Source organism: Dromaius novaehollandiae, chromosome 4 (genome assembly GCF_036370855.1).
Source record: "Dromaius novaehollandiae isolate bDroNov1 chromosome 4, bDroNov1.hap1, whole genome shotgun sequence".
Classification (NCBI taxonomy): Eukaryota; Metazoa; Chordata; class Aves; order Casuariiformes; family Dromaiidae; genus Dromaius; species Dromaius novaehollandiae.
In genome coordinates, this window is record NC_088101.1 from 49,004,748 (window position 1) to 49,022,117 (window position 17,370).

Consider the following 17,370-nt stretch of genomic DNA (forward strand, 5'->3'; position numbering starts at 1 on the left):
ATTGCAGGAGAAAATATAGAGCTCTGGTAACAAAAAGAATAAACTAGCTGAGTAAGCTTAAGATAAGCTTTCAGTGATGAAAAAAATAATATCTGTTTTCTTATGAAAGAGCAAGAAAAAATTCTGTAAAAACCTAAGGTTCTGGTAAACCATAACTAATGGATAAGACTGTGCATGATAGAAGTGGATAGCAATAAGCTAGCATATTTCCTCATGACAGTCACATTTCTTGAGCTGAAAGCCACAGGGGAAGACAGAAGAACTAGGATTCAATTTTACGAGTGCGGCAGAGTACGACATCTTGCATAAAGGGCTCATTATATAGGCCTAGATTAACCAAAACTCTTGGCAGTCAGTAAAAACTGTATTATTCTACTGATTAAAGTAAAACACTGACATTGGAGCGCTCAGTATAATCTCAGGAATCAGAGATAATTAAAACTTCATGCACTCAGATGTGAGTAGTTCTATTTAAATAAAATGTTCCTATTCTTAACATGTGAAAGAGTATTAAATCTTTTCTCTGTAATACATTTCTCTAACATTTTATTCTCTACACATGATTTTTAGACTGAGGGAAGTGATTATCCCCCTCTACTCAGCACTCATTAGACCACGTCCAGAGTACTGTCTCCAGTTTCGGGTCCCCAGCACATAGAAGACACCAACAAACTGGACCGAGTTCAGTAGAGGGCCACCAAGATAGAGCCATGAGCAACCTGGTCTGACATCAGAGCTGACCCTGCTTTGAACAGGAGGTTTGACTAGACGGCCTCCTGAAGTCCCTTCCAACCTGAATTATCCTATCATACTGTCTTATGATCCCATGAATCTATTCTATGATCCCCAAAAGCCATCTCTTTTCTAGGATGAATCACCTGAGCTCACTCAGCCTTTCCTTTTAGGCAGTCACTCCTTTGAGCATCCTAGTTGCCAATAATACCATTATGCTGACAGAAATACATGATACTCCTACACCTTGAGGATTTTAAGCAGTTCCGTTCACTTTATCTAAAAAGGATATAGTAGAACTAGAAAAGACAGAGAAAGGCAACAAGAATGTCATCTGTATAGATCAGTTCTTATCTGAGAATAGACAAAACAGGCTAGAGCTCTTCAACCTGTGAAAGGGAAAAAGCACTGAGAAGATCTTCATAGCTGAAAAGAGCTATGAAGTCATGAATGATGCATAGAAATAGAATACAAAAAGATTATTTGCTATCTGTCAGGAAAATTGGAGCATATAAATTACCAGAGAAATGTTTTAAAACAAACAAACAGAAATCCTTTGTTAGACGACATTAATTTTAGAATTCATTGCAGTGGGATGTTCTAGAGGCTAACATTGAAAAGGGTAGACAAACTTGAGAAGGACATATACATGATCTAGATGTAATTTTCAGTACAAGAAGTTCATAATTTATGATTGTCAAAAGGGATAATATCAGGAGGGAAAGGATATGTGGCCTCTTTATGTTCTTTGCACGTGCCTCTTCTAGAAGCTTTTGTTGGAGATGGAGTATAGTGCTTGTGGGACCTCTTGTATGACCAAGACCCTAATTCATGATTGTCAAAAGTGATAATGTAAAGATAGGAAAGGCTATACGGCTTTGTTTCTTATTCTCTCTGCACCTACTTCTTCTACCGGCTATTGCTGGAGACGGAATATAGCGCTTGTGGGATTTTGGTATGACGAGCCATGACTGTTAAGAAGATCGTATAAGTTAAAGACTTATATTTATATATAGTTATACATATGTTATATATATGTATGTTATGTGTGTGTGTATATATATATATAATGTTAAAGACTTATGTTTAGACCTTAGCATGAGCTTCTAAAGAAGGAAACAAATTCAGCAAAAATTCTTTCTGAAAGGCAGTGTTAGTCGGAGCTGTACACCTTCCACCCAGTGAATCATACATAAAGTGATTCTCCATCCGCCTCCTCTCAGTTCCTTCTCCTAAAGAAGAATCTATTAGAAATATCAGGAATTACATGGTAGGACGGCAGACAGCACAGATCTCTTTGGGTAATAGATTCATTTTATCCAGAGAAGAGAATAAGTAGATATTTTTTCTTATTTGAGCACTACATGCATAGATCCCCACTGGAGACTGAGCTAGCTTTAATGAAAGAAATCAAGAAATATCCTTGGAGTTTGTGGGCTACCTCCCCACTACTTGTGTTGCATTGACATAAACACAGGAGTGAGCTGAGCCGTGAGTTGAATCATGAAATCAATCCGGCTGAAATATTATTCAAGGAAATGTGGTTGTTCAGTAAGCAAGTAAGTTCCCTGACGCGGGTCATCATACAGCTATACAAACAACTGCAGGAGGGAAAAAGGAGAAGAGAAAGTCAAGCAGATGGGAATGGCAAGTACTGAAATGAGTGCTGTTGTCCAATAAATGTAGGTGGATTAGGAGCCCTCACGCTGCACCTGATGATTCGGGACTGGTGGAATTCTTCTGTATATAACACGACAGCCGGCAGCTGCTTTCAGTCCCTGAGCGTGGAACGATGGTGTTTGCAAATGGGGCTTACAGATAGGTAAAAGGCTCAAAATCCATGTTATTAGCTTAACTTTTCCTGTGAATAGACTGCAGCTGAGAAAATATACTTCAGTTGGAAATTGATATATAAATATTTTTAAATAAAAGACAGAATTTTTGGAAAAACGTCACCAGTTCATTGTGGAACAGAGTATTATGAAAGTCCCCAGTCTTGCAATGTACCTTTCCAAGACTTTATGGGATGATATGAACACAGCAGAGATAGCGTCTCCAAGCACGCTCAAATACTGCTTCTTTTGACTTCAGGAGCACAACATTTCAATCCCAGGACACCGCCGAGGAGGGATCCCTTGGAGTCTCATTCGCGGATGATGGAAGCAGACCGGAGGCCTCTGCCGAGCTGCACACAGCAGCACTCCGGCGGCGCTGAGGGACACCGACATCAAACCCACACTCCAGAACAAAGAAAGAAATACCAGCAAACACGAACTGTTCGTTTTTCAGCGAGTGTAAAACAGCTCCTTTTTAACCGAATACAAATCGCTAGTGGCAAGCACGCTCTCCTCCAGCGATAACGACTTACTGCCACTGACTGAGGCATTACAGCAGCAGGTGACCCGGTCACGGCTGCACGGACCACGGCGGGGCCCCGGGCCGCCCCCCGGATCTCGCTGCGTAAAGCTGACCCTGCCGCTGAGCGCGGAGCCGCCAGCCTCGCGGCAGCCCCGACCTGCGCCCCGCCTGTCTGCTCCGCCGCCCACCGTCGCTGCGCCCTCTCGTAGGGCCGGGGCCGGGGCGGCGGAGCTCCCCGAGCCGAGACCGGGGCGGAGCCGCTCGCCACACTGGCGAGGGGCGGACGCCGCCGGGGAAGCCGCGGCGAGCGCTGAGGGACCCCGCGCCGAACCCGCCGTCCTCGCCGCGGCAGGTGCGGCCAGCGCTGGCCCGCCCCCCGCTCCGTTGCTAGGTAACCCGCCCCACCGGCCGCCGCTCCCGACTCCCAACGGCCGTGCGTCTCCGCCCAATCAGCGCGCGGCGGGGGCGGGCCCGCCGCGTTGCCCCGGCGACGGGGTTCGAGTCCCCCTGCGCGGCGGGGAGGGCGGACGCGCTGCCAGTGCTGCGGGGCGGGCAGGCAGGTGAGGGCCGTGGCCGTGGCCGTGGCCGGGCGGGCAGGTAAGTACCTGCGGTGCGGCGCCTCTTGCCTCGCCGTGTGCTGCCGTGGCCCCGGTGCGGGCCTGGCTGTCCCGCGGTCCTGTGCGCTCGGCGCCGCCCTGCGCCCACCTGTGGCCCGGGGGAGGCAGCGGCGGCGGCGGCCCCGGGCCCGGGGAGCTCTCAGGGCTTTGGGCAGTTGTCCAAAGCATCCAGGATGGGGCTCAAGGTGTTGTTGGTGTCTGCTTTGTCTGTGGCACTTCTAGGCTGTATGTGTATCTCTGTGCAAGCATGCCTGTGTAAAAAAATATATATATATAAAAACAACTTAAAATCCTGTAAGCATGGTGGGAACAATCTTCAGAAGAAATGTGTTGCTTGGAAGACACTTGCCATCTGCAGGGAAGGAGAGCTGTTGGCTTGTTTATGCTTTAAATGCTTTTCCCAGCTGGGACAAAGGTGGGAGGGGGGAACAAAAACAAGCTTAGAGAATTAAAAGACTTTAAAAAGTGCAAAACTAAACTAGAGGTTAAGCAAACAAAATTTAGGAAAACAAGCTGAAGGCAGCTGGCTGCACATGTGAAGAAATAAACAGCAAAAGTGACTTACATTAAATAAATTCCTCTGATATTTTTTGGAGATATTACTTTACATAGAAATGGTCCTGTGACAGTTTGAGGGACTGTTTTAGAAGGCTTCAAAATAGCAGGCATGAAATTGAAGTCTGAGTAGGATCTTTAATTACTTGGAATGTGTAGTAAAGATCATAATCCTGGATTTTAAAATCAGTAAGGGCCATAATGACCTTAATAGTTGTTAGGCGAACTTCATGATATAGATCATGAAGACTTATTTGAAAATTTCTGTTTCAGGCCCCCAAACTGATTGTATCAAGAATATCTTTCTGAAGCCTATCCTTTAAAAAAATCAGAGAAGTTTAAATAGGTAGAGAAGTTTATATTTCTTCTGTGTTAAAATTTATTTAGATTTATTTCTTTCATTTATATCTCACTTTAAAATCTTGTCATTACATTGTGCATTTTCCAGTACTTTCTCTTCCTGCATTTTGTGAGTCAGGGTTCACATGGACAGGAAGAGATACTTCAGCAAGTCCTGGTGATGATACTGTGTAACTAGTGTATGTTACTAATATGAGGCAAAAGATACACAGAACAGAAGAAAGCATCAAGATAAGATTTGAATTCTAACAACTTGTTATAAGAGCTGAGAATCAAACAGTAAGATGTAGTGTATTTCAGTAACATATAATGTAATTCAGGCTAACCATTACTTATGGTAGCAGCAGAGCTATACTCTGGGAGCTGGAAGAGGATAGAAGCTTTGTACGGTTGTCTCTTTGCCATTTAAATCTTAGAGTAAGTACACATTGGCCAAATCCACTGAGGCCATTTTATTCCTTATCCTGTCCCACAACAGTCTGGAAAACCTGGGTTTGTTGCTGTGTGTTGCATTTGGTTGGATTAACAGTAAAGGCTTGTGCAATTTTCCTGGCTATTTTACAGTATTGTATATTAGCTCTCGAGGCACTGTTGCCATGTTGTGTGGGAACTTGGCTCTTCCATGGCTTTCTCTCATTTGCTGCTGTTTCAGTTTGTGCTGATGGCCTTGACTGCACCATCCTCTCCGCTAAGGCTCTGCCTTAGGCCACATGGGCTACTTTGTTCAGCTTTATGTGGGAATTTGTGTGTAAATGGACAAGCTGCAGATCTGTAGTTTCTAAAATCTTCATTGGCGATGGAGCCTTTCTATTCAGTGCCCGGTATCTGATTTCATATTTAATGTTGGTGGATCCTGACCTCTCATAACTAGTTGTTAGACTAGAAAAGTTGCATTGATGTCTTTTGTTCTGGTACTGTGTATCACTGGCCTTATGTTTGGTGAAGTTAATACTGTCTTCCCCTTCCTTAATGCTATTTTTTCTTAGTGTTTCTACTGATTATAAGCTTGGTTTAGTGAAAGAACATTCTTCAACTTTCCAGCTTATGTGGTCAGTTTGAATCCAGCTGCTAAGCCTGTATCATACCCTGATTTAAATAATATTTCTATAATCCCTGATATTTACCTCCCTCTTCCATCACTTTTAAAAACCTTGTATCTAAAATATTCTTGTTTAAATCCATCTCTCTTTAATATATTAGATCTTCTTTGTTTCTTTCTTGAATATGGTTGTTTCAGTCTACTTGCTCCTTCCAGTTAGACAACCTGCCTTTGCTCCTCAGTTAGTAGCCTCGTTCTTCATGTGAACTTAATTGCCTGGTTTATTGATAATCTGGACCCTAATCTCTCTCTGTTGTGACCTTCTGTATGCTCTCTCAGAATCTGGTTAAAGGGTCACTTGTTTTTCTCTTGTTAGAGTTGGTTTTTGACATGGACAAATCAAGATCTAAGAGCAATAACTAGCAGTACTAGTTTCAAACAGATTGTTTCCCCATAGCGCTCTTGTAAATTGCTTTGTTCTTGACCATAGTTTGCTTTTAGTTGTTGTTCTTGACCCTCTCTCCTTGGATCACAAACTAAAATGGGTAATCACAGACCCAAATGGAGAAGTGGGATGATCTCATCCATTCACTTGATGATATCATCAATTCACTGTTATACAATTAACTTCACACTTCCACAAAAAACAGTTGAGGTATCCCATCTCCTGATGGGAGAAACATTAGATTTCATTTACAAGATCACAAGGATAGGCACCAAAATATATGTGTGTGTGTGCATATATACATATATAGTATACAGTGTAAAAGCATTTGAAATTATAAACTTGATGGATGATATAGAAGCTAAATGCCCTATCAAAAAAAGAGTCATCCTGACTATCTTTTCAAATCCTTAAAAAATAAACTCCTCAGATGTAGAAAGTTCTTGGAGCTAGTAAAAATCTACTCCTTCCTTTTAAACTTGAGGATAAAGATCACTTCTGATTCACCTTTTTAAGATATTGTCCAGATGGGGCAGGGGAAAAATCCCTAGCAAAATGCACACTTACTTTCGTGTAGCAGCATATGTAATTTAGTATAGTTCTTTTTAACTTTGATTATGAAAAAGTAGAGGCAAATGAACTTGGTCAAAAAAGTCAATTCCTTCATCTGGTAATCATTCCAATCCTTCCTTTTTAGGAGACAGTGACTTAACTAGCATACAGGGTTTTGTGCATGAGAAAAATGAATGTGTTGTGTCCACTTAGATGGAAAAAATACTTACTCTGTGCTTACTAAATTACTCTTATATTCAGTTCTCTGACTGTTTTCAATAGGAATATATTTCATGTGGATATGTAACCTGTGAATGTTCAGTATCTTTAATTCTTTAATCTTCCCTTTCTAGTTGGTTGTCCTGAAAATAGCTGTACTGGGAGGCTACAGTGATGGAACAAAAGATGATATGTCAGATCCCAAAGATCAGTTTCATAAATAAGCTTGAATGCTAGGATATAAAAAATTAAGGCTTCATATGCAGAAGTAGGATGTTATTGTTCAAAGGAGCTCTGTGATCATTTGTTACTAACCTACAGCATGTTTTTTGTACTTAACCTGCTGGTTTTGAACATGCAAGTAGTTGTATACCATGCAGATTTTCAGAGAAGAGAGTGTAATCTTATAGTTGCAGATAAAGGTGATTGGTGGTGGGTTTTATTTTTTTTTTGGGGGGGGGGCTGCTTTTGCAGTTATTAGAGTTTTTGGAGCATAAGTGGCCCATGAAGTATACAAAAAGAACTGTTAAATCTGCTGCAGACTGCTCTCTAAAAGTCTTAGAGCAAAAAATCTGTGTATTTTTAAATATTATGTAGGAGACAAACTTTTTAAAATTGATATGTTTTTCCCAATAAAATCATCTTAATCTTGTCTCTATCAGCTTTAGCTAGTTTTCAAAGGGGATTTTCAATTAGCATTAGCAAATCTGTGGAAGAGTACAGTTTGTATGAGATGATGCACAGCTGGATGTCATCCACACTTTAGCTAGTCAACCTCTCTTGACTCACCAAATCTGTTAACAATTAAATACAGATGATGAATAACCCTTGACCAAGCTCTGAGGGTTTTTAAATATTGCCTTGAGCTCCCTAGCTAGACAGAATTATTTCTTTTTCATTACATTTTTTCATACTTTCAAGTTATGTTCCCTGTTGACTTGTTTGTGCTTCACATACTGAAAACTCTCCTGCAAAGGAAAATTTTTTGGCATGTTGAGATAAATATATAGCGAAAGTGCTTTTGTTGTTTTTGGTTTTTTGGTTTTTTTATTTAAGTACACTTCAAGGGCAGGTATTAAAAACCAAGTATGATTATCTTAAAATCCAGTTTATCAAAGTTTAAAAAGTGATTATTAAAATATGTTCATTATCATTCAAGACAGGGATTTGCACCCTTATAAGCTTTTTTTAAAACACATTAGAATGGAATGAATTGTAGTATAGATAGACATAGATAAATCCTATGGCATGATACATGTCTTTCTTGCCATGTTAACTGTTTGCTAACAGACTAAATACATTCCCCTCCCCCTCCCCCCAAAAAAAAAAAAAAAACCTGGGAGACTTCAGCTTTCAGTGTGTATTTGATATGAGCATAGCAATTATGAAACTGGGACAAATAATTCAGTATAGTTATAGCTTTATGAATAAGGCTATAATTTTCCACCATAAATATGCCATGTGCCCATGGTTTTTGTCTACTTTTTTTCTCCAAGAAGTTTAAAAATCTCAGAGGTTTAACTTTCCCTTTTCTTTAATACTGTATATATGATTTATGGAATAAAAGTGAAGCATCTGTTAAGCAGACATAACGGTGATACTGTACATATAAACATACTCACATAGTTTTTTCTTCACAGATGTTTTAAAGCTCTCTCTCTAAAAAGAAAAAACTATAACTATAAAAAAATTAATTGAATTTGTTTTTCAAGATCCAATTACATAATATCCTCAGGAAGATATATATAATCAAATTCAATCCACTGCTATTGTTAGTGACTAGAGCCTAATCTTCATGAACCGATCAAGCTCAATCTTAAAAGTAGCTCAGTTTTTGTCCTTGTACTCTTAAAAGAAGGTTGTTCTAAAGTCTCATCATGTTGATGATGATGATTTTGTGCATGTGTTACTAACAGTTTATTCTGATCACAGTAAGATGGCCTGGCTATCCTGAATGTCCTGATAAGTCTGTACAGCTTGTTGAAAAAGAGCAAATGAGGAAAAGAATGGACAGCCACTAAAGCCCTGCTTATGTTTGTGCTATCAATAGCTGGAGGGTGGGTGGATGTTAGTTGTAGACTGAGCTCATATGACATAGGGTCACTCAGACATAGGTCTGCTATGTCATTATCATATGATTACTTATTTCAGAGTCTTACTGTAAACACTTAGAGTTCTGTGTCTGTTCAACAAAACAGTATTGTATTATTTTGTATTATTCTAATTGATAGTAAATTCCAAAGTTTTCACACATTTTAATTTGTTTTATTATCATTATATGTCTTATACCCTCATTGAAGAGGTTTTCAAAGCACTAATTAAATAAAACATGAGCCATCTTTAACTGTTTTCTTTACTGTAGATATTAATATAATGAATTTACATAATGCCATATTATTTAAAAAAATTTATATTCTAAAGTGTATTAAAAAAAAAAAAACACCCTTAAAATTCCTTGTCATGAAGACCTCAAATTCCTATTGTGTACTGATAGTTTCAAAATGTGTCAAAAGACATAATACAAACCTATAGCATTTTGGTCTTTAGTATGTAGTCATTAACCACATAACTTCTAGTGCTCTGATGGGGCACATCATAAAACACTGTCTATGTGGACTGACGCAGAATGAGTTTTGTTGTCAAAGTGGTTAGATACAGTGAATCTGGAGGCAAGCTTACTGAAATTCCAGTTTCTGTGGGGTGTAAATATAGCCAATTATCTGGAATTTATTTGTAATTCTGGCTCATGTTTAATGCTACTGAACTACGGCAAGAATACATAAACCCTGACTTCTTATAAGAAATAGACAAATACCTATTTATAGATGACTTAAGCAGAAGCAAACAGTGATTAGAGATGTCTTTGGGGAAAAGAACTGCATAGCTGATTTGACATAGCATATCAATTGCTACTTATTAAATAAAAAATAGGTGGCAAAAGTGACAGATTAAGGTGGAGAATTTTCTTACCTCTCTTCCTTTCTTCAATGTCTTTCTTCATAACTGAAATTCCTTGCTGATTTCAGCTGTTGCAGGATGACATGGGAGAACAGTGTCAGCTTGTTCATTCCAGTGCTGTTTAGATTCTTATTGCTTAGAAGTATTACTTTATCCAATGTCTTCTAGATAAACTGTCTATATATGTATATTAGGGGTATGTTTAAGAATATAGACTAGATTTAGATTGAAACCACAATATCCTTCAGTAGCTTATTCTTTCATACTCTTAAGGTGTATATACCTGTGTAGACAGCAAGGTAGTAAATTAATAATAAAAAGAATCAGTACCAAAGTGCCCAGAAGTAAGATCAACTTTCAGATCAAATACAAATAGGAGCAAAATACTTTTTTTTTTTCCAAAGTGTCGAACCTTGACACTGTGAACTGTAACCACGCACTGTCATATTTTTATGCTAAAACATCACAACTCATCAACATTTCCATTTTATCCTTCTGACTGTGTTGGTTTATATTGTCTAGCCAGTCAGAACTTGGGGCTAAATACTCAACTGTTTTATCTGCATTTTTGGAGATTGTGACCAGCTCAGTAACTGTCATTGTACTAATACTGCTAGCACTTTCTTCTGTATTATTATATGAGGCAGAATCATTAAAAGCACTTGGAGAAAATAATTACTATTTTACTCCTATTGGATCCTATCTTTTTTCCAGTAGGAAGAAATTTCATGGAAATCTTAAGTTTCTATCCTGTCCAAGATCTATATCAAGGATAATCTGAGGTTGTCATCATCAGTAAAGTAAGCTTTCACTTGGAATGAAATCATCTCCTTCTTGAAGTTATAGGGAGTTTCTGATTCTCAAATAGCTTCAACTATTTGGTATTCAACATTTTTTAGAATAATTAATTTGATTTAGGGATACAAATAAAGACTTAATAACCTTATATAGATGGCTGGATGTCACTTCAAATGCAGTAGTTCTGTGAATATGCAGTTTCTATTATCCTTGGCAGGTGATGTTCAGAAGCTTAGGAAGAAATTATATCTGTAATCTTAAAATCTCTGAGACTATAAATATTATCAACCAGTAAAAGTTTTTTTTTTTTTTTTTTAAATGTGTAGTTTAGCAGAGTGTAGAAAACTTTTCATTCAGTATAAACACCTCCCTTACATGAAGGGTTCCCAAACTTATTTATTCAGCTGCTATATTCTATGGTGGTACATAGCTGTTGACACTGGGTCGAGCAGATCCTGGAGCTGTGCTGCGCTACATGCAAGTACATCCCCTGAAGGAGTTGCCTCTGTGGATAAATGGACATGTCTTCTATAAACAACGTTACCTCCTGTAAGACCCATTGAGCTGAGAAACTATGTACTCCATCCTTCTCCTTTGTCTACCTAGTTTGGGCTCTTCCTCCTGAAACAGCCAGCCTCCCTGGATCCCTGTAACTCGTGGTCTCACAGCTTTGAGATCCAGCTTCTACAATCTGTATGGTCCTTAGTGCTTCAATTTAGACTCATTCAGTGTCCAGACATCTTCGCTGATGTAGTCCCCATCTCCACAGTCTAGCTTTCACTTCAGGAACTGTCTTCTATCTTTGTCTTCCTTCCCCCACTCAAACTTCGCAGCTCTAAGCAAGTTAATTGAACAGAGCAAATCATGGTTTGAAAATAGGAAAAGTAGTCTTCTAGAAAACTACTTTCTGTCATCTGTCATGACAAGATACAGGTTTTTACTGTGTTGTTGGGGTGCAGACTCAGTAAGCAGAGGAAGAAGTTTTCAGAACCCATAGCTAGATGTAATGTTAAGTGACATTCTCAAAGGTAATACTGGCAGTAAAAGCTGATTCCCACTTCTGAGTGTTATACTGCGAGAACATAGGATTGGCCATATGGGTTCTGTCTGACCTGATGACGTGGCTTCAAGAGTGTTGCTGCTCTGTGCCTTCCACTCCACCAGTGCACAGGCTCTAACTGGCCTGGCCAGCCTGTAACTGTCTTTTTCTGCAGTCTTCCTGTGTAACCTCTTTCCACCTCGTGCTGGGGGGTTAGCTGTCTGTGTTCGAGGCCAGCTCTGCAGCTGTGTAACCTTGGATCAGACTCTGTAAAACAGCTAAGCTGGGAGAAAGAGCTATGAGAAGCTTTGACTGGGGCTTTTGCCTGTGCACCCTCTGCTCATCACCTCTAGAGCTGCACTGAAGCTCAGGCTTCAAGGCCCTACTTCTAATGGAACTTTTCTCCAAGTCCTGACTGAGGGATGAGGAATAAATGCTGTATAATTACATGCAGAGGGGGGGAAAAAAACAGTCCACAATCCTGGGTTTGCCAGATACATCTATGGAATGGTAGAAGTCAGCTTGCCTCCAAGCATGCTGCCTCATTCATAGCCCTGAGGCGCAACCTTATAAACGTGACAGGGAGGCTTGGTGGAGGAGGTAGCCATCAGTCTGGACAACACATGGGAATATATTGTGGTGTGACCACAGGTGCCGAAGGTGCCAAGCATTGCGAAATCATCCAGAACAATATTAGATCTTAAAATGTTTTTTTTGGTATAATTTTAGCTGGCTTGCTTTACATCTCTCACCTGGCTTATGAAATGCACATGGCAATGTAAAAAAGCTCATGTATAGTGTTCCATAAGATATCAAAAAAAATACAGTCTTGGATTTTGCTAAGGTATGTTCCTTTGTTCATGTTTCCTTAGCAGCTTTATATTATAGTATTCATAGCTATTACAATATACCCTCAAATGATAAGTAGTTAATATTTGTGAAGTGCTAAATAATAACAGACTTTTTTGACTTGTATCATACACTGGTACTATTACTCTTTATTTCATGTCTTTACATAATATTAGTTTCTAAAGTTATTATGCATATGGCATAACTAAAGTGTAGTACTTTATCAGAATTGTTCCTTCTAGGAGTTGTCTTGACCCTGAGAAGTGTAAAATGATTCCATCGTTCACAGATATGAGAGTACCTAGCTCCCAAGGGAAAGCTTTATCACTGTGTTAATATTGACTCGAGTTAAACACTTATTTTGCCATTAAATTAATATCATTTGTTTTATTATTTTACTCCTTTTAGAATATTACCAATATATTTATCAAGCAATCTACTTCAAAGTGGCTTTTAGGATGTCTCTTTTGGTCACACTTTTTAAAATACATTATTAACATTCAATGCTTTATCAAAAACTCAGTTTTTCAGTTTGCCATTTCAGAACGTTTACATCGTAGTACTTTTTGTCACTCTTAAAAGAGAGAAAAAGGAACATGTAATAGATGTACTAAATGGATTTTAACTTAAGCATATGTTAAATTATTTATATAATGTTTAATAAGATTAACCTTAATTACAAAAATCCACTGGTTGGAATACTCTGAGACTTTTCATATTTTTATTGTAATATTTAATGTCTGGAGTTTCATTCATCCTACACTGCACTATTATTATTGATATAGAAATAGTTTTGTCGGCAGTTGGAGATGCATGAGTGAATAGGCAAACAAATACCATATCTAATGGACCCTTGATGCATTTGCAGCTACTAGTTTTGTCTTTATTTTTCATATATAATTTAGTCCAAAGCTTTTTATTTTATTTACAGATACTTGTAAGACATAATTTTCAGCCATTTAAGCTCCCATCCACTATCCTATGTAGATTTTAATTGCATCTGTACCTTTGAACTGAAGATGTCACCAGTTTGTTGGAAGGGTAATACAGTATGCATATTCATTTATGCTTCCCTGGTGGTCTTGAAACTAAGTGTGAACCTCTGTGTTAGCTCCTCTTGTGAGAATCACATCCTTCTAGCGAGTTGGTATTGAGATTAGAAAATTCAGTTTACATATGTTGTTGAACAGAAATAGAATAGAAGCAAATTTTGGTTACTGTTGGACAAATTCAGAACTAATCATATCTAATCTATGGATTTAGATATGATACTTAACAGTGTTCAGAATTATGATCATTGTTCCCTTATAAAGAGGCAGAACAGCCTGAAAGCAAAGGCTTTCCTAAACATGCCAGTACTGATTTCTTTGTCCATAATTTTAGGATGTTACAGGCATTAATAATGTGAACATCTGGATATGGTTTGTTTAGTGTATTGTAAAATCTTTGTTCCTAGAAGTGGTAGATCAGTAACATATTTATCATTTAGTTATAGACCAAGGACATGGTCTGGCACTTCTTCAGCTGCGTGAATAGATGTGTCTGAATTAATCCTGTATTTCCCATACAGTTTATGAGATCATGCAGCTCTGTGCACTTGGCATCGTTTAAGTTGGAGAAGGAGTCTCAAAGGTAATCGAAGTAATTGAACTCAAGTTACTCAATACTCAAATTACCCAAGCATTGAACTTGAAGTAATTTGAAAGATTTCAGTAGTATGATGGGAAGTTCCTCTGTATGTTCTTGGTATCCATTTATCTGGAGGAATGCACACTGTAAAGAGTTTGCTGTTAATCTGATGATGATGCTTCCCATACATATAGTGGATGTTTTGATTTTTGTTTTTGGTTTTTTTTTCCTCCATTGGGTGGCATAATTTCTGGGTAAGAGGTTGGAAGGCAAAAGTATTGCTTCTCCTCCTTACTTCCCTACTGTGTACCTGAGAGCTCAGCCTGCATATATGGCAGCCTTAATGGAAAGTTAGTTTGCTAGAATAGGGCTAGTAACGACACTGAATCAGGTACCAGTGGTAGAAGGAGAAATTATTACTTCGTTTCAAAAGAGAGGAAGCAATGTTGGCCACTAACTTTAAGTTGGTATCTGGTCCTTCTGGCTGTTTTTTTTTCTTTTGCTCTGTTTATTTGTTGATTGAGTAATTGACTTCACAGTCTAGCCTTTGCATTTATTATATTACTAATTTGGGGAAACATCTTCTTAATCCAGTCCCAAAAGGCATAGGCTCTTTGGGTTCTAGATCTCTTATGAAATTGCAGGCAGGGGGCCGTTTAGCTCGCCAGCACCTCTCTTGAGGATTTGGAAGTTACTATGACCGCAAAGTCTGGAAGATTTGTATGATGGGTCTGAAACAGACACAGCTAATGAAGTGCGCTGTTGCGGTGCTGAATTGGGGTATGAGCAATACAGCTGTTTTTCCCTCTTTTACCTCGTTGTTACTAATAAAATGCACCGTGAAGTCAGTTGACATAAAACTTGAGAGAGTACCAAAACTTGCTAATTAGCTGCAGAAGGAATAAATACAGTCAGATAGTGAAACTATCCTGAGGGAGAGTAAAGAAGCAGAAGCATTCTGATAAATTAGTGAAATCAGGCTTTCTAAAGCTCTCGACCAAGGCTGGTGGCTGCTTCCAGGCTCTGCTGGCTGCGAGCAGTGGAGAGGCAGATCTCTTAAAATACCAGAACATGATCAGCATATTTGTTGTTTCTGTCGTTAAATATAAGATGTGTGGCATATGCAAGGGTTGTGGCCCCTCCTCCTGTAATATTATCTGTGCCGCTTGAAACCACACCCCACAATACCACAACATAGCAAACCCTGTGATTCCGAAGGTATTTCACATTTCAGTGTTTGCTTTTAGGCACTGAACCACGTTTCTTACAGACAGTGCATTAACAAAAGGAAGATCAGTTTTAGGAGCCAGATCAGAGTGACTCGAACAGCACCTCATTTTCAGAGCTCAGAAGCACTGTAATATTCAGCTTGAAGCACTAACCCGCTTTAGTTTTAAAATACTGTAACATATCTAGTAATGGTTTTCTGCATATTTCAGTGTTGATTTCTGTTTTCTAATTCAGAATCCAATATATAGATAGCATATCAATTATTAAAAGTATTTCAGGTTAAATATTTATGAATTTATAGCTTATTAATGTAGAATCATATCGCAGAGCTCTGATCTGACCTCTGGGTAGCTTGGTTTAGTTTTGAGTAAATGTTAGCACAGAATTCATTGCTCTTACATGTGTTCAGATTTAGTGGTTTTTGATTTCAACTGTGCCTTCTACCATGGCTTGGATGACTTATATTTCCCACTGGTTTGATGAAGATGATTGGTATGAAGGACAACAAAGAGTAAGAATTGTTTAATATTTTCTGTTTTACCTCCTTTATATTTTTCTTCTTTATACTGTTGTTTATTGTGTTACTAGTATTAAAAATAAATATCCATGGTGTGGTATTAAGGGATATTGAGTATATATTTCCTTTTTTATTTTTAATAACTGTATGCCTTGGGCAAGCTTGATCTACGGCTGTTTTCATAGATTTGGGGTGAGAAGTGAATATAAGTCACTTCTTTCACTGTATCAAGCTCCCTTGTGTAATTGTGTGGGGGGGGCATTTTTTTTTCCTATTTGTAGTTTTGATACTGTGTTCTCAGATACTAAGTCAGAATGCAGGAGATGCTACTGAAAAATAGGGACCAGCAGCTTTTTTTATTGTATTATTGTGTGTTACTTGATAATGCCAGTTATTGCTCATATATATTAAAAACTAGCAGATCTTAATACTTTTCCATTTCTGTCTGGATGCTTCAGACGTGGAATGATTTTTTAAATAGCTGCTCATCAGGGACTCAGTTGTGAGATGTGTCAAGAGGTAACTTTATCTGAAATCAAAAATGTTTTCTTTGCAATCTGCCTGCAAAGCAATCTTCTGGTGATTGTGGTAGCTATAGATTAGAAGATCAGAATTGAATTCCTAGGGAGAGTCTCAGATACTTTATACTGGGATCAGACATGATTTTACGTATTTCTTCGTATTATATACGGTATCTGAAAGCAGGAGTTCTGGTTCTATATGACTAACCAGTAGTCTACAGATTAGAGGTTTTTTGCCATTGATATGTGTGGTGTCTGGTTGATATATATGTAGTTTAACATTCCTGGACATGGGTTATTAGAAACAGTAGCATTTCTCCTTAATCTGTTTCAGACCTGAGTATTGCTATTTTGATTATCTTGTTAAAGTTGCATGTTAAAATATGTATTAGCTAGACTGAACAAGTAGTATAGTCAGGACACTCCAGCACTCTCCTTTGTAAAACTTCCCCATTCATAATTCTGGAGTGTTAAATTATTGGCCTTAATTTTTCCAAGCTAGGTATCTATCTTGGATTAATGTATTTTTTTTTAATTTCAGATAAAAGTGATTATTTCTTTTGTAAAATTCTTCAGTCATGTCCTTGAGAAGCTTCTCTGTGTTGTGGATGAGGAATGTGACATTCTGAAGAAAGTAATTTTTAAAAAAGTAATCATATCCTTAAAGATGATTTCAAAGATACTCAAAGTGGCTGAATTAAAATTGCATGCACCAATTTATTTTTAGCACTTTCTAATTTCTGAGTGCTTGGCCTTGAAATTAACATTCTGTTACTGTAGATTATCTGATAGCTATGATTAAATACTTCTGGAATGAAATATAAAGATGAAAAACAATCTCAATTGAATGTTTAACATTTTCTTTATTTACTAGATATCCCGGGGCCCATATAAGCAGAGAAGGGCAAAAATATCCACTTGCAGGAGGATAGTTTTGACTGCAGTTACAAAT

At 38.3% G+C, this 17,370-nt stretch overlaps 1 protein-coding gene across 1 annotated transcript in view; it reads left to right on the forward strand.

Moving 5' to 3' along the window:
- The first annotated feature begins 3,631 nt into the window (after window positions 1-3,631).
- The window catches only part of WDR17 (WD repeat domain 17), a 63,748-nt gene continuing 50,009 nt past the window's right edge, over window positions 3,632-17,370 (forward strand). The window contains exon 1 of the mRNA XM_064510985.1: window positions 3,632-3,687. The gene's annotated coding sequence lies outside the window, so the exon portion shown is untranslated. The remainder of the gene's footprint in view (window positions 3,688-17,370) is intronic.